At 40.8% G+C, this 25,990-nt stretch overlaps 1 protein-coding gene across 3 annotated transcripts in view; it reads right to left on the bottom strand.

Annotated features, from left to right (window-relative positions):
• PLEKHG1 (pleckstrin homology domain containing, family G (with RhoGef domain) member 1) overlaps positions 1 to 25,990 on the bottom strand; it is a 189,980-nt gene that overhangs the window by 131,608 nt on the left and 32,382 nt on the right. For 2 of the 3 annotated variants that reach the window (XM_014532127.1, XM_014532126.1), the window contains exons 1-2: positions 7,733 to 7,802; positions 5,965 to 6,023 (exon numbers count right to left, since the gene is read on the bottom strand). The gene's annotated coding sequence lies outside the window, so the exon portion shown is untranslated. Of the gene's footprint in view, positions 1 to 5,964; positions 6,024 to 7,732; positions 7,803 to 25,990 lie in introns of those variants that run through there. The other variant, XM_005884706.2, reaches the window with a different exon arrangement.

The following is a 25,990-nucleotide window of genomic DNA, read 5'->3' as shown; positions in this document are numbered from 1 at the left end:
TGCCGGCTTTATTCCGTCAACATGAATATGGGCCTAGATTACCTAAAGCCGAGGTGGATAATTCTGTTTTGCTGCCTTCCTAAGCTTGCCGAATCTGGTCCCCTGCTTCCACAAGTTTGTCAAATATTACAATGAATTCTCTGTTCCAGGCACTGGATTCATGATCCACTGCTGTTGAAAGCAGGTCTGGGACTGCTGAGCGCATATGACTCTTTTGACACTTTATGTGATGGTCTTTCCATGCCAGTTAGATGGTTGCCGGGCAAGCCCCTGGCTGGTTATCCAGTGGGAGCGCATGGAGCTATTGTGTGGCTCCTCCCACAGGGACAGGTCACAGCATGGCTTCAGCTCATTTATATTGCTTCTAATACTGCAACTAATAAACTGATGCCTGTGTTTGTGCTGGCCACTTCCTCTTTCCCATACTTGGCCTTAAGTCTGCATTTACCAAACTACCTTCCACAGAACAACATAGTAATAAGTAAAAAACAACATAGATTAGCCTGGTTGGCATGGCTCAGTGGTTGAGCTTCGACCTATGAACCAGGAGATTACGGTTCGATTCCCCGTCAGGGCACATGCCTGGTTTCGGGCTCCATCTCCAGTGTGGGGTGTGTAGGATGCAGCCAATCAATGATTCTCTCTCATCATTGATGTTTCTGTCACTCTCTCCCTCTCCCTTCCTATCTGAAATCAATAAAAATATTTAAACACACACACACACACACATATAAACAACATAAATTTAAAAAGTAGTAGGCGGGCAGGTTGCTGTGGGGTGGCAGGAGGTATTCCATGGTTCAATAAGTTTGGGAAGCCCTGCCGGTAACACCTCCACATTGAAGACGTAGAGTTCAGGGCAGAACAGTAAAGGCTCGCAGAAAAGGAAACTCATTAACGTTGCTTAAATCCCAAGCTTACTTGACCATGAACCCCTTCCCCCCTCCTTGTTTTTGACCGAAGCCTCTGACCATAATTCCACAAAACTGAGGACACAGTGTCCTGGGAGTTCCCTAATGCTCAATGCCAGGAATGGGAACTGGTTCCTCATTCCAAAGGCCATCCCTTTGGGAGAAAACAGGCACCTTTTTCTTTAAACTTAGGTCCTTCTCCTCTCAAGAACGGCTGGGGGCCCTCTCATCCCCTTCATCAGATATAAGGAAGGACCTACAGGGAGGAAGTCCTCCTCTTCTGACCCCACCCCCAGGTGTCCAGTCCCTACACCAGCTAAAAGTATGCAAACTTCCAGGCGATCTTTTAAAAAACATTTAAATTGGTGTAAAATACAATTTACTATCTTAACCATTTTCTGAGTGGACCGTTCAGTAGTGTTAAGCACTTTCACAAAGTTGCACAGTCACGCTCCAGAGCCCTTTAATGGGAGATATGTTTGAATGGAGGAGAGGTGCCCAGTACTCAGAGTCAAATCTGCATGGCTTTCTATATGCTGTTTTATATTTTTGTAACCACTATATTTAGTTATTATAACACTTCACCTTAGATTATAATTTTAAAAAATAATTTTCATGACACCACCATGTCAAGAAATAATCAGGGGATTTTTTTTCCTGAAGAAGCTGAGGGAAAGCATCGCCATGACTTTTCAAAGATTACACACTGTCTTCCAGCACTGTGCCAGGAATCGCACTGATGGTTCTATTCTTAGCAACGTCTAGCTCAATACAACCACCTATTTATTCACAATGTGAATCATTTATGCTGTAGCCACTGATAATTCTTCTATTAGCTGCCTTCCGACACATCTATCCACCCTAAGTCGGCACTTAGAAGGCCCCGGGAACACAGTGACAAGGTCACCTAGAGGACATGGGGAGGGACCTGTCTATTCCTCCCTAAGCACGTCTTCACCATGTTGTCTGTAAGACGCAGGGGGAATAAGCTGCAGTACTCCCATCCCACAGAGCCTGCAGCTGAAAGACCACACACTTTTGAGGTGATGCAGAAGCAGCTACTGGCTGGGGATGGGTTCAATGTGAAGTCCTCCTGCATCTGCTCATAAAAAGGCAGTGCGAGTCCTCAGATAGGGACGTAAGGAACGCAAGTGATGCTTATCCTCTAGAGAAGAGCACGAGCACATAGTAGGGCCACAAGGCAGTCATAACAAATATAGGGAGAAAACAGACCATTTGTGATCTTTGGCATCTTCACTATAGCACCCCACTTTCCTGTTTCCCCTACTCAGCAGTGTAAGGGGCTTGGCATCTGCGAGCAAGAAGTCAAGATCAGGATGCCCTGAGCACCCTAGGGCCTGGTACGTGCCCTGGAACATTTAGTTGGCATCTTACTTCTCCTCGGGCAGCTCTGTGGCGTGTGCTTCTAGCAGTGACTTCTCCCTGACACACTTTCACCAAAGAACCGGGGCAGGTGAAACCCTGATAAGAAGGCACTGAGAGTCAATGCAGGGGCGAGAATATTCAGAAAAAAATTGGGTATATCTGAATGTGCGTGTGTGCATATATATATTTTTGGTAGTACTTCAAAATGTAGTCTTGAAGCTGAATCTCTCTCTCTCTCTCTCTCTCTCTCTCTCACACACACACACACACACACACACACACACACACACACACGTCATACCAACAGAAGGAAATAGTGCATTCTAGTTCCTCTAGGGTCAACAAACTATGCAAAATAGGTTCTGATTTCACAAAAGTTTATGTAAATTAACAAGTATTACTAAATAAGGTTGGTTGATTCCTTCTTATGAGACTTATGTCCTCAGTAGCTGGAGAGAGGGCACGTCTCTCCAGAATTCTCTTGCTTTCCTAGCTTAATTTGATGAAGTGGTGCCCAGTGACATATCCTGGCTTGCTTCCCCAGAGAGGACAGCTCGTACATAGTTTGTGGGTAATAGACTGGTAGATTATTATTTTATATTGATGTACTATATATGTATTTTTTGTATACCTCCCCAGGCACTTGCTAGTTTGAGAACTGGAGGTCTGGCAGTTCACTTATGCACCCCAAACAATTTCAGAACACTTTAGAGGTGTCTACCATGACTTTTCTTTGGGGTATGGTGTTTTATCAATTTAATAACATGCAATTTACATTTAAAATAAATAACTTTCTTAGAAATGTAGGCGCATTTTTCCTCCGGGGGAGGGGGGAAGGGTGGGAAGAGGGAGCTTGGGGTAGTTTGAACCAGCCTGAGATCAGGATGGGTGAGGCGAGCCCAGGGGCACCACTAAGATGGAGAGGGCCGTTAGAAAGAATAGCTTTTGTGCTGCTATTTTAATTGAGTTCTAGAAGACTCAAAAGATTCCTTCCAGCCCAACTGTCTGTTTTGTGAAAGGGTAAACTGAACCTTGAGATGAGGACTGACCAGCACAGCACAGCCTCACCGCTCCAGGCACTGGGCTTGGAGGGTTTGGCCCTTCCGGTGTGCCAGGTCTCCTCTGCTATTACCACAAACCAGGAGCCTGGAGCCGTGGTGAGCAGAGAAGGGGGCTGGGACAGGAGCACATGACTCTTTCAATGAGGACATTAGCTCATTCATTCTCTCAGCAAACATTCGAGCTTCTCTTGGCTTTTTCTAGAGTATATGGCAACGAACAAAACATTCAAAGATCCTGGCTCTCGGGGAGTTTATATTTGAGTGGGCACCGCTTTTGAAGAAGCAGTCCCCCAGACACGCAACACACTCACTCTAAATCAGCACGTCATTTTCAGGAGATATTCTGCGCACAATTTACATGGTCACTGCAGTTGAAGACTAACAAAAATATTTCCTCCCAAACTAGATCACGGTTTCAGAAGCAAACAAAACCAGACCAGCCGAGGTAATTGAAAATGTTGTATATACAGGAATACAGATGAGCAATTACGGAAGAACTAAATAAAAGTCTCCGCTCTGGCAATTTTTTTTTTCCTTCAATGAAGCACACACCACTCAGACAGAAGGATCCTGAGCCCAGTCTTGCTCTCCCTCCCCTTATTTTCTACAGCAAACAGAACATCAATGGGTCTCTCAAGGGAGAAATTTTGTGTTTTATTCCAAGAAAACATAATGAAGTACCACAGCTATCTAAGCTAAGAATAGGTCATCTCTCTTTGTAGCTAGAATCTGGCTGATGAGCACACAAGTGTATAAACTCATTTACAGAAAAGATGATCATTTATGAAAAAGATTACTTCTTTTAAAAAAAAAAAGCATTCAAATGACTGAATCTGGCTTGGCCAGTGTGGCTCAGTGGTTGAGCATTGACCTATGAAAACCAGGAGGTCACGCTTCAATTTCTGGTCAGGGCACATGCCCAGGTTGTAGGTGTGATCCCCAGTGTGGGGCTTGCAGGAGGCAGCCGATCAATGATTCTCTCTCATCATTGATGTTTCTATCTCTCTCTCCCTCTCCCTTCCTCACTGAAATCAATAAAATACATTAAACAAACAAACAACAACAACAAAAATGACTGAATCTGTCACATATGTAGAGTAAGCCTGACTGTGACCCATGGCATTTTTTGGCTCCTTCTTCCATAAAATAATATTAAAAATTATATTTTATGAGTGCATTGGTATAAAGAAAAATATTGTCCAGGTTGGGTTCGTGATGATATATTCACTATTATCATATTTATTTTATCCTGCTTCTAAAAGAAGTTAAAATTAAAACATTTTCATGGCCACTAAAAGCATAGACCCTGGGCACTGTGCCTAATGGATAAGTCAACTCGGAACCACAGGCTCTTAATGTTTTGGACACTCAGCATTATAGTCATACGTTAGGCCAAAATCTTCTGGGACTTTTTTGCCAGTAATGATGATCTGCAGTTAGAAAACCATTGTTTTACCAGTTAACAAAACACCAGTGAACTCTGAACTCTGACCCAAGCAAAGTCATCTTTACTCCATTAAAATATCACCTGTCCTTGTAATAACTCTGAGTATTTCAAGAAGAAGAATGCCTTGTATCAAACATTTATGATCCCAACAAGGCATTATTATTTTGCTAGTTAAAGACAACAAAGCTCGAACCCACTGTAAAACTTAGGCTTTTAATTTTGTTTTTATTTTGCTGTTTGTTTAAACAGGAAGACCTGGTGTAAAATGGAAAATATAAACTTGTGAGTAAAAAGTGATAACATTATACCCACCAGACTGAGTTTCTTCATCTGTTCCTATCATCTAGGAAGCATGTGATATGTAATTGAGCAATGTTAGTTCAACATTTCAGGTCTTGACAAATGGCTTATAATGTGTTCAGAGTATGATAAATTAAAGCACTCAGGAAAGAAACAGAGTAAAATAATTGGCTAGACTTAAGAAAAAGGGGGGGGGGGCATATTCCCTTCCTTCCCTGGACTTTTATCATCATTGTGGCTTTACAAATACTGCCATCACAAAAGTGCTTGAGAGTTTAAATCTTGAAGAAAAAGAAGTTAAAAAGGACAAGGAGAACTTTTCTTGCTAATGAGAAGCATTTAAACTATTACCTAAAGGCCCAGCCAGTGTGGCTCAGTGGTTGAGTGTTGACCTATGAACCAGGAGGTCACGGTTCAATTCCCGGGCAGGGCATGGACCCCAGTCGGGGGCATGCAGGGGGCAGCTGATCAATGATTCTCTCTCATCATTGATGTTTCTATTTCTGTCTCCCTCTCCCTTCCTCTCTAAAATCAATGAAAATATATATTTTTAAAAGTTACCTAAAGACTGACTCATTAACTAGAAACCCAACAGGAAGAAATGACTCCAAACTGGGTCTTAGTATGGTTTACTCTTCCTGACTTCATTTCATTCTTCATGTATGTATTTTGAAGTATGCATTTTCTTTCCTAATTCATCCTGTACTTAGAATATTTGTTATTCTTTTATAAAATAGGTAAAAGATAGAAACACTTCCTACAGTGTCCTTATACAAAAATACCTAGCAAACCTAAACTTTGAGTATATTAATCTTTTAACATGGTTCATACTCAATAGTGAAAACTGAAAACAGCTCACTTTTATAGTGGAATCGGTTCCAGTGTTGTCACCCACAGACTCCTGATATCCGTCTTCATCTGCAATGGAAACACAAAAAACAAACTGCTAAAGTGAAAACTTACATATTACTTTCCCACATGGGTGCGAATCAGGCTCATTTTAAGTAGCAAATGGAACATTGGATTAAAAAAAAAAACCACAAAAATATCCCAGGGAAATGCCACATATTTTATTAGTCTATAATAGAACAAATGCAATCATCATACAATTTAATTTGAAAACAAACAAACAAAACCTACAGGATCTGGTATTAGAAAGTCATTGATATCCAATCTTTGATTTTTCTCCTTCCCTTGGACTGCTCAGAAAATTCAAGAGACTTGAACTTTCAGTAGCACTTAATCACTCAGTTCATGATTTGCCAGAAACCAGGAAGAATTTCCCTAACCCGGAGGAATGAAACCCCAAGTTGCGGAAAGAAAATGGACTATTTCACTCAGTCTCAACCATAGTATCCCCATGTCCAAAATAAAGTCCTCCACAGGATGGGAACAACTTTCTAAGGCCATGGCTACTCTATCCCTGACTTCTTCTCCATGGTTGTATCCCATAATTCCTCTAACTCTACATCATTGCAAAGTAGCTGGGGTAGAGGGGTAGATGTTCATGGGGTTGCTGTTTCTCTGGTCACTATTTTTGAAAAGAAAGAACCACAGACATTTTAATGTTTGAAGACTTTTAAAAGAAAAACAAATGTGCCTAGAAATGTATCATCTGGGTATCTTCATGAAAAAGTTACTCGAAAATATTCCAGTTGCTGAGGGTTAAATCAAAATAAAAAGTTAAGAGTGAAAAAGTGGTCACATTGTAGTTGCACTATTAAAAGCAGGAAAAGGAGGAATAAAGTATGCTAATTGTTCTAACAATAGTTAAAATCAAGTACAAACTTTCAAAAATTTTTGAAAAAAAATGTAATAAAGAACTTTAATAATGCCCCATCTAAGTCTGAAATCCTACACTATATTATCAAAAATAGGGAAATGAGTGGAAGTAGATAGTAAAAATGAGCCAATTTCATTTTCTATATGGGGAGTAAAGAAAATAGCTTGATTTTTAACACTACCTCTTTTTAATTAGAGAGAAAAATAAATGAACTAAACATTTAAACTCAGTTAAGTTGAAAAAACAGCAATAAATATAATATAGGAAAGACAGAAATAAAATAAAAGCAGTGGTTTGGCATTCAGATATTTAAAAAGCAGTAGCTGGTTCATTACAGAATGAAATACCTTCTAGACCAGTGATGGCGAACCTATGACACGCGTGTTAGAGGTGACACGCGAACTCATTTTTTTTGGTTGATTTTTCTTTGTTAAATGGCATTTAAATATATAAAATAAATATCAAAAATATAAATCTTTGTTTTACTATGGTTGCAAATATCAAAAAAATTCTATATGTGACACGGCACCAGAGTTAAGTTAGGGTTTTTCAAAATGCTGACACGCCGAACTCAAAAGGTTCGCCATCACTGTTCTAGACAGATTTCAGGCGAATCTAGTAAAAAATCCAACATGAAACCAGAATTATTACAGGAATATATCACAGACATGAAAGAGATGAAAAAATTAAGAGCATTCTTTCAAAACATCCTTGTAAATAAATTAGAACATTTCAATGGAAATAGTTTTCTAAGGTGGTGTTTAGTTATGAGAACTGAACCCAAAATATACAAGCTGAAAAATTCATGAATGTAGTTTACTTCAAGGATTAGATTATTCCCAACCTATAAAAAGTAGCTTCCAGGATTTGAACAAATGAGGCTCCCCAGTTTGTTTGATGAACCTAGCACAAGCCTAAACACAAAGAGAAAAAAATGTAAGAGTCTTGTTTGACTTAAATGAGATACAAGGGTACTAAATACAGTGTTCAGACACTCAGTTTCTAGTACAGTAATAGGTCACAATAGATCAACACATACTCATATTTTCAAAGATGCCAAAATGGCATGTGATAGGCTCAGCACCAACATCTGATAACCTCTCAGTAACCTAGAAATAGAAAGATCACTTACCATGAGTTTTAGAAAGTTCTAAAACCAATAGACAACATGTTTATTTAAAAAGTCAGAACAAAATAAAAGATGCTCACCCTGCAATAGGGAGAGGAAATGAACAAACTAAATTACCACCATCAGCAGGTGACAAAGTTGAGTACCTAGAAAACTCAAGAGAAACATCTAAAAAATACCCAACTGGAAATAGTAAAGATGCTATCGGATGATCTGAGAAAGCAATCTGTAAAAAACAATGTTTTGTTTTTTTTTGTCCAGTGGCAGCAAAGACCAGTCACAAACAAATGAAAATGGAGACAGTCTAAAAATAGATCATATTCAACAAAATGATGCTTATAATGAAGGATTTATATACAAAACATTTAAGAAAATCTTTAGGATAATGCTTTCCTCATGAGAAATGATGGAAAGTACAAATGTACTTTTACTAACAGGGGGGAAAGCATCATATAGCTAGGAAATTCAATAGGAACTAAACCAATGAATTTATATTTTTGGTCCGTGGAAAGTGAGAGCCCATGGCAGGATATCAGCCCAGCAAGAGAGCTTTTCCAATCAGCGATGCTTACTTATAGGTGGATACTTGAGGACCTCAGAGGCTGTTCTATAAAATCAAGATAGGATTTTTTTTTTTTTTTAAAAACCACCACATTAAGAATATTTGATTATCCGGCCTGAGGTGCAAAATATATTGCACTAGGACATTAAATAAAAATAGAATTTTATGTAAAATAACCCACCCACTTTTGATGGCTGGGGGAATGTTATAAATATCCATTGATGTTATATTTGTGAAAAGAAAATGCTGACTGCACGTCACCGAATCATGGTAAAATAGGTCATGCTTTATTGCTTTTGGCCAAGGAACAATGCTAAGCTCATAGTCTGGAGTGTATGCAGGGGGATGCTTAAAATAAGTTATATAGGCAAAACACAACTGAAGTGCTTTTGAGTATAAAAATAAATAAAATGTCAGGGTTGGTTCTGTAAAAAGGAGACACAAATCCAATATGTCACCATGTCGTTGTCGCTACAGTGTCTAAAATAAGCTTATTCTTAATTTTAGACAACTGAGTACCGAGAGAGACTAAAAGCTTTGTGTCCCTGACAATAACTACAGGCCAATTCTAGCAATTCCAAAATGATTGCTGAGAAACGTTGCCCACAGAAGAGACCAACGTTGCTGTTTACATGTAGGACAAAATAAAAGGCTGGTTAGCTTTGGAGGCCCTCATACCAGGAACTAAGTCAAAGCAGCTGCTGATGGCCTGAATTCGGTGTTGTTTAGACAAATGATTTAAAAGTCATGTCTGATTTTTTAAAAAGCACTTCTACTTATAATATAGATTGTGAAAAAACCCTAAAGTATAAATATCTTACCTAAAATGTCAATTATTTGAAATACAAGAACCCTGAATATTTGTTTATAAGCACAATTGTTATCTTTATTTTTTAAAAATATATTTTTATTGATTTCAAAGAGGAAGAGAGAAATAGAAACATCAATGATGAGAGAGAATCATTGATCGGCTGCCTCCTGCCTACCCCACACTGGGGATTGAACCCGCAGCCCAGGCATGTGCCCTGACTGGGAATCGAACTGTAACCTCCTGGTTCATAGGTCGACGCTCAACCACTGAGCCATGCCGGCTGGGCAACAGTTGTTATCTTTATTTCTTGGGTAAAACACATGAAATTCACAGACGAGACCAAGTGAGGGTGGAAATCCACGTATAGGGCTGTGAGAAATCACAGGACGTTAGGCCACTGTAGACTATAATATAGTCAATAGTGACACTGCCCGAGAACATCTCCGAATGTTCCTCCCCGAAGTGTCTACAAGTACTCTTGAAATCAATAACAGAGATGGTCAAGTAGACAAAAACTAGGTGAGTATTTTTGAGGGGATACATAGTTGATCATGTAAATCCAGAAGGAATCTCTGTGTTTGGACTAGAATCTCGATTCTGCCCCATCCATACCTGCCACCCTGGGGCACCACTCCACACCCATCCATTCTGATTTGGGAATACTAGGTAAGTTATGACTGTAGGTCCACTGCACCATAAAAACCACGTTCTGGCTTCTATCTGCCCCTTCCTTGAGCTGCCTCATTTCCTATGTAGACCATAAGCAAGTAACAACAGTTAGTGTAATACAAACCTTCTGAAACTGGCTGCTGAAAGTGGGCAGAGCAATATTATCTGTTATTTTAGAAACCCAATGTCCATCCGTCCTCCTTCTGGTAACCATAACAGCGTTTTCCTCTCCCTTTCCCTACTCCCACCCGCTGCGCTCTGAATGACATTCACTAGGCTAAGCCATTCATCATGTTTCACCTCCTGATTACTATGATTGGTTCATGGATAGGCACATGGCTCAAGCCAGACCAATCAGGGCCAATGAAGCCTAACTTGGGGTATATTATTAAAATTACTGGCAAAACCAACCTTTTTCTGTTCCCACCAGACACAAATAAGAGAGGATGTAGAGGCCAGAGTCCCTGCAGCCATCCTGCAAACACGTGGGGCCTGAAATGAGCCAACATAGAGGAATCTCACTCTAATATAAATTGTGTGCTTTTGAACCAAAAAATAGACTTACACATGCTCCAATGTGACTTGCTTTTGTCCACTCAATATTATGTTTGTGAGATTCCGCCATGTGTAGTGCAGTCATTTGCACTGATAGACAGTGGTTCATTGCATTTCATTGGATACTTTGTGGTATGTTTATATGCTCCACTGTTGAACCTTTAGACTCTCTCCATTTCCCCCATGACAACCAATGTTGTACACGGAACTGATTTCATGATTCTACCTTGTATTTACCTGAATTGGAACTGCTGGGCTGTTCATCATACACATGTTGAACTTTAATGGCTAGTGCCAACTTTTTTCAAGAGCAATCGAACCAATTTACAACTCCACCCATAGTATATGAGAGTTCATTTTGCCCCATACTATGGCCGACCTGATACTATAAAATTTCTGCCAAAATCACATTTTCTAAACTCCCATGGCTTTATGACAATATAAATATCATCTCTAAATTATACCCGTTGCTTCTTCTGGACTTTTGGGCTATTTCTGGATTTTTGTCCTGTATACATTTTAGAATTAGCCTAAGAGCGACCAAAAAACATGTTGAAATTTGGTTGGGATTGCATTGGCTTTATATTTGAAAGAATTGACATGTTTATAATAATGAAATTATCTATGAATATATGTTATCCCCCCTTTCATTTTTAGGTCTTTTAAAAGTATCTTTCAATAAAGTTATTCCATTTTCTACATAAAGGTCTCATAGATTCTTCATTAGATATATTTCTAGGAAACATATTTTTGTTTTTACTAGGCAAGATACCTTTTAAAAAGGTATCCTGCTTTTTCTAGAGAGGCTGTTAACTTTAAAAAAATTATATTTGGAAATATAAAGAAAAGTTGCAAAAATAAGAACACTCTCTTTTCCTAGTTCTTTCTAGTCAAGTTTATTGGTTGTATTAGTCCTTCCCTAGAAGCACAGTTCAGAAATGCTATATGAACCCATAATTTTTCAGAGATAAACAAGAAAACCCACCACATTCACAAGAAACTGGTTGATCCAGGCAGAGGAGGAGAGAGAATTTAAGCTATCAAACATTTTAGAATAAGAGTGTCAAACAATCACATGTTTTTTTTTCATTCATGTAGGTAATTATTTAAATATCTCAGACTCGATTCTTATTTATTAATTCAACAAATATTTAGGACCTGCAATGCACAGACACATATTTCTAGTCTCAGAGAGACCTCCAAACACAGACACTCTATAGCTTTTCTTGCAAAGTCAATTTCTACTTCTAACTTGATATCTCTAATTGACCATTTCTTGTTTCAAAGGAAAATCAGTGGCTCGCAACCACTTAAAAAGAAACCCTAGAATTTGGAAGCGGAGACTATGAGGAAGGGATACACATCTTTCAATAGCTAGTATTCATTTAACCAGTAAAAATACTAGTTTTACCCATAATTTGATTAAATTACATAGTGAATGCCTGATATGTGCCCGGCGCTATGCCAGGCACGGGGTTACAGAGTGAGTAAACCATGGTGTCTCTGGGGCGCGCCTCTCATGTTACAGAATGAATGTGTTCTTGGAAAAACTACATAATCAGCAATTTCTAATAAGATGAATTGTTTTCAGTGGCGTTTTAACAGATATATTGGAACAGTCTGTCACAATGAAGGTTCTACCCACTCAATCCTGATGTTATATCGGGCTTGCTCATCTCATCAGGCACAGAATAAAATGGGTGAAATGAGATGAGTTCTTCAGATAAGTTCAAGTTTTAGTTTGTATCAATCCCTGGGTTCCACAGGATCACACACCAATACTAGGTAGAACTGATGAAAGTTCTTTATACATTATTAAGATATATTAGGCTGATCCTGGATGCTCCCCAAATCTGGCTGTGGATTTTTGAAAAAGGAAACCCAAAGCAGATAGACCACAAAAACAGTGCCACCAGGAGTTGATGGCCCAGACCTTAGAATTTGCCACTCCCTGTTTATTTTCAAAGAGCCTACCAGTTGTCATAATTCCTTGACAAAGTATTGTTAGTTCTAATAATTAGAGATTAGGAGGTCCTGTAGGCGACTCCTTCCTTTTATTCCCCTGTATGTCCCTCTCTTTTTCATTCTGAAAAAAATAAATAAATAAATAAAAGCAAAGTGGGCCTCTCAATAAGAAAAGCTGGCCCAATAGAACTCGGCATTCCAACACCATTTTCCTCTAGTTTTCAATATTGGAGATGCACCGGACAAAAACGTGCAGTGGTGAATGCTTTTTGAATGAACGATGCACATTCAAGTGCCATTAAAGGCACTAGAATTACAAAGAAAAATATCAGGCCTCTGCCCAAGACAGCAGCCTTTGAAGGAAGGCATCCCAGGGAACAGACTGGATGGTGGCTAGATTACAAGGGCTATGATAGACTTACCAACACTTTCCCAACTCACTTTCCTATCACTTGAGCAACCTGTGCTACTCCCCAAATGCCTGGCCTGCATCCAACACCAGAGCACCAAGGATGCACCAGGCATAGGTGCTGAAGACCCGCAGAGACGGGGACTGACACAGTCCTTGCCTTAGGGAACCTGCAGCCAGGGGGAGGGGTGAGGGAGGGGTCACAGTTTAGTGGGCAACAATGCCCAGAGGCAGCGTCAGTGACACAGTGTGCTCTAGAAATCGTAAAAAGAACACAACTCTAATATTAACACTGGGGGCTTAGTAGCACACCGGTGGAGGGATATTATGGGTAAGGTGAGACTTTCCAAAGATCCTCAGGTCCAGATATAAATAAGAGAACGGCAACTATGAAAATTAAGGTTTCAGCTTGGCGGGCATGGCTTAGTGGTTGAGCGTTGACCTAGGAACCAGGAGGTCATGGTTCAATTTCAGGTCAGGGCACATGCCTCGGTTGTGGGCTCCATCCCCAGTGTGGGACATGCAGCCGATCAATGATTCTCTCTCATCAGTGATGTTTCTATCTCTCTTCCCTCTCCCTTACTCTCTGAAATCAATAAAATATATTTTTTTTAAATTAAGGTTTTAGCAAATTCTGTACTTCATAATACAGAGGAAGTCCCAGAAATGGACGAACATTTCTAAGCAGAAAAATTTCATAAGCAACATCTTTTCTAGATTAAAGCCCAAGAGCTTCTTTCAACCTAGATTTAATAACAAGAAGCAATTCAGATGTTAGCAAGCAGCAAAAGTGAACATTTATTAATAAAGTGAAACCGCCTAGAAATGAACAGAATTCGGATGGCTGTGGTTTTCTAAGTTGGAATGTCTCTTAAATACAACAGATTTTAGCGAAGCGAAACAGAAGATACCATGTTTCTTCTGCTAGCTATTTAATAATGCAATGTTTTGAGAGATAACTTTAGAAATCTGAACTTGTGATTGCCTGTTTATTTAACAGCCAAGTACTAATTTTTTTTAAAAAACTAGGCTTCTGTCAAAAAAAACCCCACTACTTTTATTCAGGCAACATATGGAAAAAACTGTTACATCACTTTAGAATGTTATACTTAGAAAGGTAATTTCCTTACACTGAAGGCCTTCATTTTTTAACCTTTCCACATCAGTCAAGGACCACAGGCTATGACATATATGACATCAGTTTTTAAAAATCGAAGCACCAAATATATCACAGAGCTTTTATTTAACATCCATCCTGAGTATATTTCATTGAGCTTTCAGGTTGGGGGAGGGGGAGAAAGGAAACAAAAATTTGAAGGGCAGACTCCCAATAAAACATTGTACAGCTTTTACAGAACACTGATTTATTCATCCGCACGCTCCTCACCCTCACAGCCACTACTGCTTCCTGGAAATCTTTGGTTTTGCTAATGTGGTCTGTTTTTACTTCTGAAAAGAGGGGAAATGCTAAAATTGAGTTTTGTAGCCCAGGAGGGAAATAGAAGGGTGATAACTGTCATTTTCAATCTGTCCTGGAGAAAGCAATTTTTCTTTGTATTAAATGTGTCGTTAGCATGTGTAGCTGTGCTTGCACATTTAGTTTTCTGATTTAAAGGGTTCAAACTGAATGTGAATGCCCCTTTAAAAAATAGCTCAGGGGGTCTGAACTCACTCTTTCCTGCAAAATGTTTTCAGTTTCCTTCGCAGAAAACGACTAGACTTTTCTTCAATCTACCTTGTAAGTTTAGATGATCTTTAATATGGTTTATTTATTTAATAATTAATTTTCTTTAGAATAAATCTGTGTGGTTTCTAACAATATGAGCAGATTATTATTTCTTTGGTTTCTGTTAATGTGCATTTAAAAAATATATATTTTTATTGATTTCAGAGAGGAAGGGAAAGGGAAAGAGAGATAAAAACATTAATGATGAGAGAGAATCATTGATCGGCTGCCTTGGCTGCCTCCTGCACATCCCCTGCTGGGGATCGAACTGGCAACCTGGGCATGTACCCTTGACTGGAATCGAACCCAGGACCCTTCAGTCCACAAGCTGACACTCTATCCACTGAGCCAAACCGGATAAGACTATGTGCATTTTTTTTTTAAGCCCAGATACTTGGGTATAAAACCCAGAACAAAGGGTGCGACTTTTGTAGTACACAGTTATGCCAGAGAGATCACAGTGCCACGGCTTTCACTATGAAACAAACACAGTCCCCAGGAAAAAACTGAAACATAACACCTACTGCCATAAAATGAGAATTGCACTCTCAATCGTAATGTTCAGCAAGCACAGAGATTTAGCATCCGTGTCCCCTTAGCCCACATGTGGCTGCATCTCTTTTGTGCATGGCAGCGAGCCCAAGGCTTAGCACATCGTGGCTGCTCACAAATGACTGTTCAATGAGTAACTGAGTGCAGTGTGCTCACTGGGTAGGTTTCCTAAGCAGAGTTTTAAATGGAAGAGACCAGGTGAGATATAAATGCCCACTGGAAAGATCTTCCAGAGAAGAAGGGGTTGAAAATACCAGACTATGGAAAATCATCAAAAGCAGCCCTGAAAAAGACAGAAGGAACTGGGGCCCAGGGTCCAGCACCCAGCGTTCAGTAAGTTCTGGACACTTGCACTGATTCAACAAGGGGCAGGCAGGTGAGAGTTATTAGACGTGATGACAGGCAGCGGCCAGTGTTCTTGGGTGATTTCTATTTTCTCTGGGAAGTGAATGACAAGACCATCTTGTGAATGTGGTGGGCAGGAATGTGTAGTTGGGAAGATTAGGGACGAGTAGAAAAATGTCATCTGGGAGAGCCAGGCCTGGGCCGACTAGAGAACAATAGTAAGTCTGCCAATATCATGTTCTGGTCCATCGGCACCAGGTGATAGATCCTTAGGTGGGCCATTGGCCTGGGCCTGTGCTTAGCACAGAGCAGGTAGGACAGGTGGATGGTGTCAGAGGAAAAGCCTTGGTTTTAGAATCAGGAGACTTGGGTCCGAGCCCAAGCTCTGCTAGAAACGAGTTGTCTGACTTGGAGGAACCTCTTCTCTTCAGGCCTTAGGTTCTGCATCCGAATCTCCAATGTGCCCTCTAGCTCTAAAAGAGGCGAGTCATCCTAAAATACCCAGTAAACTAGTCTAATGGCAGCGCAATTCACACAGAATAAAACCTTAGGATTGGAAGGAGCTAGAATTGCCTCAGTCCCTGGCTTCAGGAGTTTCTGACAGGGCCTGCCTCCAACCCTACTTCCATCTGGTCATCCACCTGACCAACGTGATCATGTGACCGCTTTGCTTCAGTCCTTCAGAAGGTGCCCCACTGCTGTCCAGAGGAACCCGCACTCCTCAGCCGAGCCCAGAAAACCCTCTCTCATGGGTTCCTGCTTCCCTCACTGCTTCACTGAAATGTTAACTTGCAAAATTCTTTTTTTTTTAAAAGAGATTTCTCTATTTAAGCATAAGTAAAATACGGTGTTCTAAGCCCCTAAACATGCCTGTCATAGGGATTTGGTCCAAGCACTTCTCAGTAGCAAAGGTGAGAATTTTGTGGCTGAGTTAAAATATACTAAAGCAAATTCCTTTCACTTTCCAAGGGGAGAACAATATAAATTAAGGCCTTCTCAAAAGAAATGGGCTTTCCAGAGGAAGTGAAGAAAGAATATGAATAACATCACCCCATTCAGAAAAAGAAGGAGATTCAATGATGTTTACACAAGTGGTTCTCACTCTTTAAACTTAAGTTGAAAGATATTTTAAAAGCTGTATGTAAAGCAGTAATTTACTGAAGCCAACTGCAAAGAAATTTCAGGAATGTATCCAGGTTCTATAATTCTGCTCCCCGCTACATAAAGAGAATTTTAATAGTTTCTACTTTGGTCATCTATTGACTAATGGTTACTTAGAAGAATTTTGGGAAATAAAATAACTTGAAAAATTAAGTTTCAATCCAATTAAGTTTCAGGTAAGAGACAGAAATGTAAGCCGCTAACCACTGATTAGCCATTTTTACCCACGAGGTACCTGGTGTCACCCGGTCACTAGAACTCCCCACCTTCTCCCTCCCATGCCTAGGAATTTTCTTGTCATCTTGATACCCTTGTTTGCCTTCATCTTAGGCATCCTACTCTAGCTGTGGTCCCTCAGCAAGACAGAGGAGGGGGCAATGACAAGAAAGGTTCAAGCAAGGGTCAATGAATGTTAAGAGAGAGGGGAGACTCCCTCTGGCTGAGGGGGGGGGGTCCCAAACTTTCTGTGTAAATGGGGTAGAGGGAAGGCACTCAGAGAGTTGGGAGATGGAAAAGAAGGTGTTAAAAACACACAATATAATACACAGATGCTATACTGTTGAATTGAATACCTTAAACCTGTATAATTTTATTAACTAATGTCACCCCAATAAATTTAATATAAAAGAACAATACTTTCTTAAGGTCTGAAATAATAGTCATAGATATTCACATTCCCTTCATGAAAAAAAATAGAACAAGAATGGGAAATTTCTCAGATTATTAAACAAATCGAAATGAAGACATTGGGAAAATCTTAAAGCAGCGAAATTCAGTGACCAGGATGGAATTTCTCTCCCTTTGTATTAATCCTAGTACATGGCTTCACAGTGTATAATATTGGCAGACTGGCTTTTGATTTTTAGGAACAATTTATAGACAAAACAAACGTTCATAGTTTCACTGTAACAATAAATATAACAAAAGTATTAAAGCATGATACTGTAAAATTTATAATTTAACACACACACACACACACACACACACACACACACACACACACACGGGAAGATCTTAGGTTGGGGCCAACCCTCTTGAGACCCGGGGGTTTCCCGGACGTGGGACTTTCAGTGCTAAAACTGGGAAAGTCCTGGGCAAACCAGGCCTCGTCACAGGGGAGAAGAGACCAGTGAAGGAGGCTAATGCCCTCGTTTTGCAGAGCAGAGGTTCCGCAGATACTTTAGGAAAGAAACACGTTGGTGACGATCAACACTAACATAGCAACCATTAGTAGGGGCTCCCCTTTAAGAATGAGGTTTCATGTTTGAGTTCATCTCACTCCGAACCATAGAGATTTTTAAAGCAATCCATTCCTTTAGGGCAGAATAAATCAACCCTTATTCATGAGGCATCTAACTCCCAACAAAGAGAATGTCTCAAAATGAGTTCAACCTAAGGCTCCAAACATGGGAAGCTAACTAAAAATGACAAAGCAAGGGATTTCTTATCGAAACCCTGATTTGAAAGCAAGATTATCAACAAAATCAAGGACAGGAAGGTCTGTTCCCTTGTCCAGGGGCAATGTCTGTTCTCTTGTGAAGAATGGATGGTCACAGGAAAGGACAGGAGGAAGTGCTCAGTGAACCAAAACACAGACCGACAGGGCCAAGTTAACCACATACAGGCCATTGGATGCTGCACCGGGTAAACCAGGGTGGCCTTGTCCCTGCACAAAGCTGATCAAGGACACGTTGCTTCCTCTCTGTTTGTGTGACTATTTACATAGAGTATATATTAGATATGTGACATGATATGCATAATATATACTAATTTATAATAGAATACATTATATATAATTTTACATAGTTACATATTCTAAATAGAAATCATTCTTTATATTATGTAATATTATATATAGATGTTGTATATATTGCACTAATATTGTTTTAAAAGCAATGAATGACATAGTGTGATCTGGCTGTTTGGTGCTAAAATCATTACTCATATAAAAAATTCAAAATAGGGCTTCTTTTCATGAGCATGGCCACTTTGAAGTTTGCCTAATGACCCTGAAGAGGGATTCATATCTATAAATACATGGTTTTTTTCAACAAAAACTTTTGGCTTTAAAGAGAACTGAAATGTCAGGTATGCTGATCCACAATTATTATCACAGGAAGCCATTAACTTATCTACAAATGATAACACAACCCTGAAAGATGATAACTGTTTCATTCCCTTCAGCTTAAGAATGCCCTCTGTTAACACCCAAAATTTAAAGCAGAGAAAGCCCACAGCCCTGCCTTTGGTAAATCTCTAGCTACCGAGCTCCACACCATGGAGATCCACTCTGAGTGCTGTTCAGAGCACGGAACGAGGGCCCTTGTACATTTCACCACTTGGCAGGTGTCCGCCATATCACTGCACACCTGTCAAGTTTCCTCATTCATGATATACTTGACATTTTGAAAATATACCTGCTTCAGGATGTAGCTTCTAGTTAACATGAACATTAAGAGAGGCTAAGTTTACTTATGTTCCCTGTAAAGCTGTTAAATCAATTGTATATTTAAAAATTCCAAGTCTAGAAACTGAACAAACCCCCAAATATCACAGTCATAACTTACTGGAAATGGATATGATGACGAGTAATATGTTTGAACCCAGGAAAGGAATTTTTTAAAATGTAGCTCCCGAGACGCTGAGAGGTTGGTCCAACAAGTGAAGGTGACTGAGGTTAGAAACATTGAAAAGGACATTAGACCGACACAGACACGTTTCCCGGTTCTTCAGAACTACAAACGACAGCTGGTTGACCCACAAATTCCAAAAGAAAGAACAACAGAAGTCTGATTCCTCTACAATGTTCATCCATAGCTTTCCTATTTTTTATGTTAATTACAAGACTCCTAAAATTCACATTCAATTATTTCAAGGCATTGAAAACATTTCAATGTCATTTATTAAAAGCAAAATTTGCAGTACACAAGTCTCCACAACTCTCCCAAACAAAACTTTTTAAAAAGTAGTAAAGCTACAGTTGACTTGCTCTCCAGGAAACGAATTAAAATGTGCTGGGTAAGTTGGTGAAACCCTGTCACACAACTGTGTGAGATTCAAAGTATCCTGTCCTAAGCCCTTTCTGGGCAGGAACCGTATGTGCCTATATTTTCATTTCCTTCAGTTCCCAGTGACAGCTCTATTGAATATTCAAATTAAACAGGATTGAGAACTAATAATTTTTCCAGGGGAAGAGTCACTCAACTACTTTAAAACTTGGGTTGTTTTCTGTTTCTGCATAAAAAAAAAATCTCCCAATTCTTCTTGGAAGGGTAACATCCTAAAATTTCCTACCCACCCTATCCTGCAGTCAGTTACAAGCCACAGAAGCCGTAATTCTCAGGCCAAGATGCTGGTGTTTGTAATAATGCAAAAGCACACAAATGATGATGTACCTCCAAGCATTCACTGTAGTCTCTACAAAATAAAGATTTATACTCAATCGTTTCATTACTTCATTACTTTAATGGCTTTCTCCCAGAATTAGGTCTGGAGTCTAGAATGGAGAGTTAAATTTTTCCTCATGTCTGAATTTAAGCCATTTGATCTAGTGATGGAGAAATTGATTTATCCTTTCGGTTAAAATATTTAAAATGTTTATTTCTATTCACGTTATTTAAAAAAGGAAGAAGAAGAAGAAAACTTTATTCCAGAGCTAAGTTTTAGGTCTCGATGCATTTTTCTGGTCAGCCCTGAATGTGGTTCAATTACACAAGTCAACATGGCAATAGATAATTACTCGGGGCATGCTATGTGCCTTTGAGCTTCCCATCTTTTTTCTCGCAACTACTATTTAAAAGTCCATCAATTCCATCACAGGTTCCTAGACTGCCGTAGGCTGTACACTTTCCTTCACTACAAAATCCTTTCCCTATTTATTATTCTCTACCACTCATGTGGTCACTTGATCACACACTTTGTTTTCATTTAACAGGCATGTTGACCTTTCCTCCTAAACCAAACTAAAAGTGAGTCTGAGAGTCAGGTAGTCTCTCTCATGCCTCCCAGTGACTCATGGCACTCAGCACAGAGGTGGTGCCCACACAGCGCCCAGCATAGAGTAGGTTCTCACGTGCTTCAGAAAGGGCGAGTACATGCTGTGGCCATCAGCTTGCACTTCGCACAGTCCTCTATTCTCAGAAAGGAGAAATAACAAGCTCGATTTTTTAAAAATGTTTTTTGTTAATTCTCACCCTAGGATATTTTTCCATTGATTTTTAGAGAGAGTGGAAGGAGGGGGAGAGACAGAGAGAGAGAAACATTGATGTGAGAGAGACACATCATTTGGTTGCCTACCACATGTGCCCGACCAGGGCAGGGGATCGAGCCTGCAAACAAGGTACATGACCTTGACTGGAATAGAACCCGGGACCTTTCAGTCCTCGGGCCAACGCTCTATCCATTGAGCTAAACCAGCGAGGACAAAAAGCTCTGATTTTTAATACTGAGGCTTCTCCCAGTCGCATCTACCTGAGTCAAATGTGATATCGCCACCAAATCCCCAGGACATCTCCTATGGTTTTCTTTTATTACCACCTTAACTTGAACTTATATTTAGTTAACAGGCTGCTTCTTTACAAAAACTCAGAATTAATAATATATAAATATCATTTAAAGAATGAAGAAACGCGTATTTATGGTGTATATGGTGGACACAATAGAACTTACAATCCCACCTTTCGAACCCTAACTATTTCCATACCCTTTTGGTATTCTGTCAGGTGTGTTTCCTTCCACGTCCTGCGTGGATTAGGGTTCGGGATCTGAAAGAGGAGCCACACACAAATGAAAGAGAAATGACACGAGATAATTTGGAAATAATGGGGGACCAGGCGGGGCAAGTCCAGAAGGACTTCCACTGATGCTCAGGCCGCTCCAACCTTTTATTGATCTCGGGTAGCCCTTAGGTAAGGAGATTTCAATGACACACAGATTAGCTCATCAGCAGACAATTTCCAGAAATAGGCAGAATATCTAATCAACAATAATCAAGAAGGATTTACATGAGTATCTAAGGAATTAAGTGAATTAAGGTGGGGATGATGCTTCAGCTACCATTATCTAGATTAACTGCGTGGTGCACAGCCCCGACCTTTGCTAGGGCTTCAAAGGTTACTAGCTTTTGGGGGTCTCTACTCTACTCTGCTAGTGAAGACGATAGATAGTTTCTGGCATATTCCCAAAGTGCTATTCACATGGTGGTACTTAAGCATGTAGGACTGATTCACATCCAAACTAGAATCTCACCAAATGTGCAAGAGACAGAACTGTGCTGTAGCCAATCATAGAGCACTGGTCAGGGCAGTGCTCATAGCCAATAGCGAGGATGCACCTTCAGGCTCTGCTGGATCAAGGAGGGCGTGGTACTTCCGCAGGCTGCCTCTTGTGGCTATCATTCCTGCTTTCCTATGATAAATCCTACTATGGCTGTTAGAAGCTTAGTGAATTTCCCTGCCCAGTATCTGGGCCTGTTTGGCAGGGAATTCACATCTTGGTGTCAGCAAATCTGTTCTCAGAGGGGAAGACTCCATTACCTTCCCCCCTATCTCCACCAGCCCAACAATCAGGGGTTCTCACTCTTCACTTGGTTGAACTGCCTATATTTATTAGAACAACTTTACATTGTGCTTGTAACCATGAAAAGCTTTGTTGCCATCACTGAACAGCAAGTAAATAGAAGCAAACTATTCAAAAGAGACTTTGTTCTATGAGTTGTGTCCCCACAGGCAGATGACATTCACCAATGGACAATGACTTCAGGGTAATCAGGGCCAGTAAGAACCCTGTCGCTTTCAAATGTCCATTCTACACACAAGGAAAAGACTATTTTGTTTTGTAATAATTCAGAGAGGTTTTATGAAAAAGTAATTACAAGAATGACTAGTGAGGGTTTTTTAATACTAAAAATTACAATATCACAGCCTGTGTATACTATTTATGCAAAAGTTGACACTTCCCAAGAATTAGAGGCTCGCGCCACCAACATATGGTGACCAGGAAAACATAAACGTCAACCCTACTATTAAGTCTGAAGCCTCTTTTTTTTTTCATAGTCAAAGGTCTAGATTAGTTCCTTAGATCTTAAATGAACCAAGAAGACTTCTAAACATGAGCATGCCCACATTATTTACTGTTCTTCTTGTATCTGAATAGTTCATCTAAAAATCAGAGGATTGGACTCATCTTTACATTACCATTTAGCTCCAAGATTCTGGGATTTATACATGGTGATATTTATGTATATGTACTATTTATATAACAATATGTGTATTTATGTGTATAAATGTGTATATGACACACACATGTATACATATATCACTTATTTGAAAGTCAAAACCTATAAATAGCCAAGGGTCTAAAATTCAGGAGATTGGTAGCCAGTATGCACAAGTTGCTCCCCAGCAAATAAAAGGTTCTTTATACTCATAACCTGACTCTCCCATGATAAAAGTATTACTATTCACCAAAATAATAGAGAGTCATACAGAGACAATTAGCTTTATCTCATGACTTTTGGTAAAAAAAAGAATCATGTCAGATCAAAATGCTTGTTCCTAGTCCAGGTCTCCACAGAGGGATTCTCATTGGCACCACCTGTCTTCTGCAGCCAGATTTCCATATTTCTTCAGTTCCCCATGACTCTTGACAGCTTCAGCTTTCATATTGAGGTCCCATGATCTAGAGTCTCCTTAGCCTCTCTCAGCACAGACCTCCATCAACCATACCTCAGAGTGCCCTGGAGCCTGGCTACTCAAAGTATGATCCAGACACAAGCGTCCTCACCAGGGTCGTCAGCAGCACGTGAGAAACGCAGCTCTCAGCCTGGCCCCGGACCTCCTGGGTAGGAACCTGCATTTCAGCTAGCTTCCAGGTGACAGCTACGCAGAGAAAAATGAAGAAGTGCTCCTCTAGACTCCCACGCAAGGCAGGGCCTCTAGATGTAAAGTAGATTCTCTAACCACAACTTCTTCACAAGCCCCCTTCCCCTATCATATACACACTCAAATATCTACTTTCTATCTTTAGAAGCCAAGGGTGTCGCCCTTCATGCTCCCTGTCATAGACCCCACCTTCCTTCCACTTTCCGTTAAGTTGCTCTCAGCAGCACTTGAGCTTTCTCTTGTTCTCCCCCTAGTAGGAAACGTGCAACATCACCCCGCAGCCCTGGGCCACTCCCTTGTCCGGCCTCTTGGGTCCTCCTGGAACCCAAGCAGCAGCAAAGAGCTCTGCAAGCAGAGGCCAAGCCCCAATCAAGCCTAGGATTATGGTGTCGGCCATGGCCTGAGGCCAAAGGACTGGCAATGATGAATAAGTCAGGCACTGCTAAGAGAGGGTGTCTGAAGGAATTTAGGACTAGGTCAGGGAGCCACAAAGTCAATGGAGAGTTTAAAGATTAATAGCTTTTGGAAGTCGGACAGGCAAAGGGTTCAGCACACATCTGGAACTCAATACAAATGGATTGAACTAAATGAATCAAGGAGACCCAGAGTTGAAGCTTTGGAAGCGACTTCGGAGTGAGGCGTACAGACACACACAAACACTGCCTCCCACCTGATGATGGTGCAGGGGGGACAGGGGTGGGATGGCTGTGACCAACGACAAGCCGGGGAAGGCACAGATAAATTCTGTCCTGCTGGGCATGCAGAAGAAAGCTGTGTTAAATGTCCTAACACGCTGTAGAACCTTAGCCCTCCGTTCCTCCATGTTTCCCCTCCACACCTGTCTTGATGAACGCGCTCAACATCAGTCCACAGCATCTCCAACTTCCCCTCAACCAACAGACCCTCCAGTTTTCCTGCCATCCTCACACATTCTCAGAGGAAGGGGTTTCTCTCCCCAATAAGGTGAGTCTGAAATCATGCCCCGCCATAGAAATACCCATCCTTCTCATCTCCCCTTTCATTCTCCCACCAATCCCTCACCGGCCCTCTCCATGAGTTTCCTTCTCTTTGTTTCCCAAATCCAGCTCAGGGCCACGCTCTTTTACCAGTAATGTCTGCCCACCCTTCTGGCTTGTCGTTTTTGTTTATATTTTCAAGGAAAACACTGAACAAGCAGAGAATTTTCAATACACATGCTTCTTATTCATCTGTCCCCTGTGCAGAATCACGTGTCCCCCACTCGGGAGACTCGTCTATCACTGATGCGGGCCTCCTCTTGCTGCAAGTTCGGCTCTTACTTGGTGTCAATCATCTACCCTCTGCAGCTCTGAACAACACTGATCTTCGGGAGGGCTCTCTAGAGTTGTCCGATACTGAACTCGCCTCAAGCACTCCCAGCGTTCTGCTGTCTTCTCCATGCCCGTGGCTGATTTTGATTTCCTCTTTCCATCCCTCGTGGTGCCAGTGAGTTTTCATCTTTGCTCCTTCAACACCAGGAATCAGAGAGTCCTTCCCCTACCACACACATTCCCCTTCCTACTCTAAACAATTCAATTTTATGTTTTGCATATCTGTATATATTTTCATATAACATGTCATTTCTACATAGCTGTTATGGTTTTAAAAGACTTGGAAACCATTGCTGACTGGTGTAAGGAAACAGGGTTCAGACTCCTCTTCTCCCCAATGGAATCTCCTGGTGGTGTAACCCCTCCGGCATCAGTGGCCTCATAACTGAGGAGCAAGAGGACCCTTCTTGCCCGCCTCACTGGGCCACTGGGAGATCAAGAGAGAAAATGCACGCTAGTTCTGACACTGGTGTTCCTAATGTGTGATGGCTGCTGGACACCTTCCCTACCAGCGGTGTGTGCCTGCCACCACGCCAGGAGTAAGAGAGGAAGAGAGGTGTAGCATCCTGCACAGCCAGCGCCTGCCCATGGCCAAGGCAGCAGCGTCAGCTCTCGTCTTTCCACCAGTGCCACCCCGACCTGTGACCAACACCGGGCCACCCCAGGCTCACTGTCCACTACAGCACCAAAGGCTGAGAGCAGCCCTCAGGGTCACCATTTGCCGAGGCAGGTCATAAAAGCAGACAAAAAGAACTGGACTTTGGAAGCAGTCTTTATACCCACTTCTTTAGTTATAAAAATAACACATGCACACGGTAGAAAGTTCAGAGGATAAAGAAAAACAAGGGGAAAGTATCACTGATAACTCAGACAATCGTGGCTAAAACTGTGGCACTTTCTTTCCAGTCTGCCTGTTTGCTTATAATGAGAATGTAAATTAAACAATCTAGTGTACTCCAACCTCCCCCCGCCCCCCCCCCCCCCCCCC

The sequence above is a fragment of the Myotis brandtii genome, unplaced genomic scaffold (assembly GCF_000412655.1).
Source record: "Myotis brandtii unplaced genomic scaffold, ASM41265v1 scaffold847, whole genome shotgun sequence".
Classification (NCBI taxonomy): Eukaryota; Metazoa; Chordata; class Mammalia; order Chiroptera; family Vespertilionidae; genus Myotis; species Myotis brandtii.
This window is presented reverse-complemented; position numbering and strand designations above follow the sequence as displayed.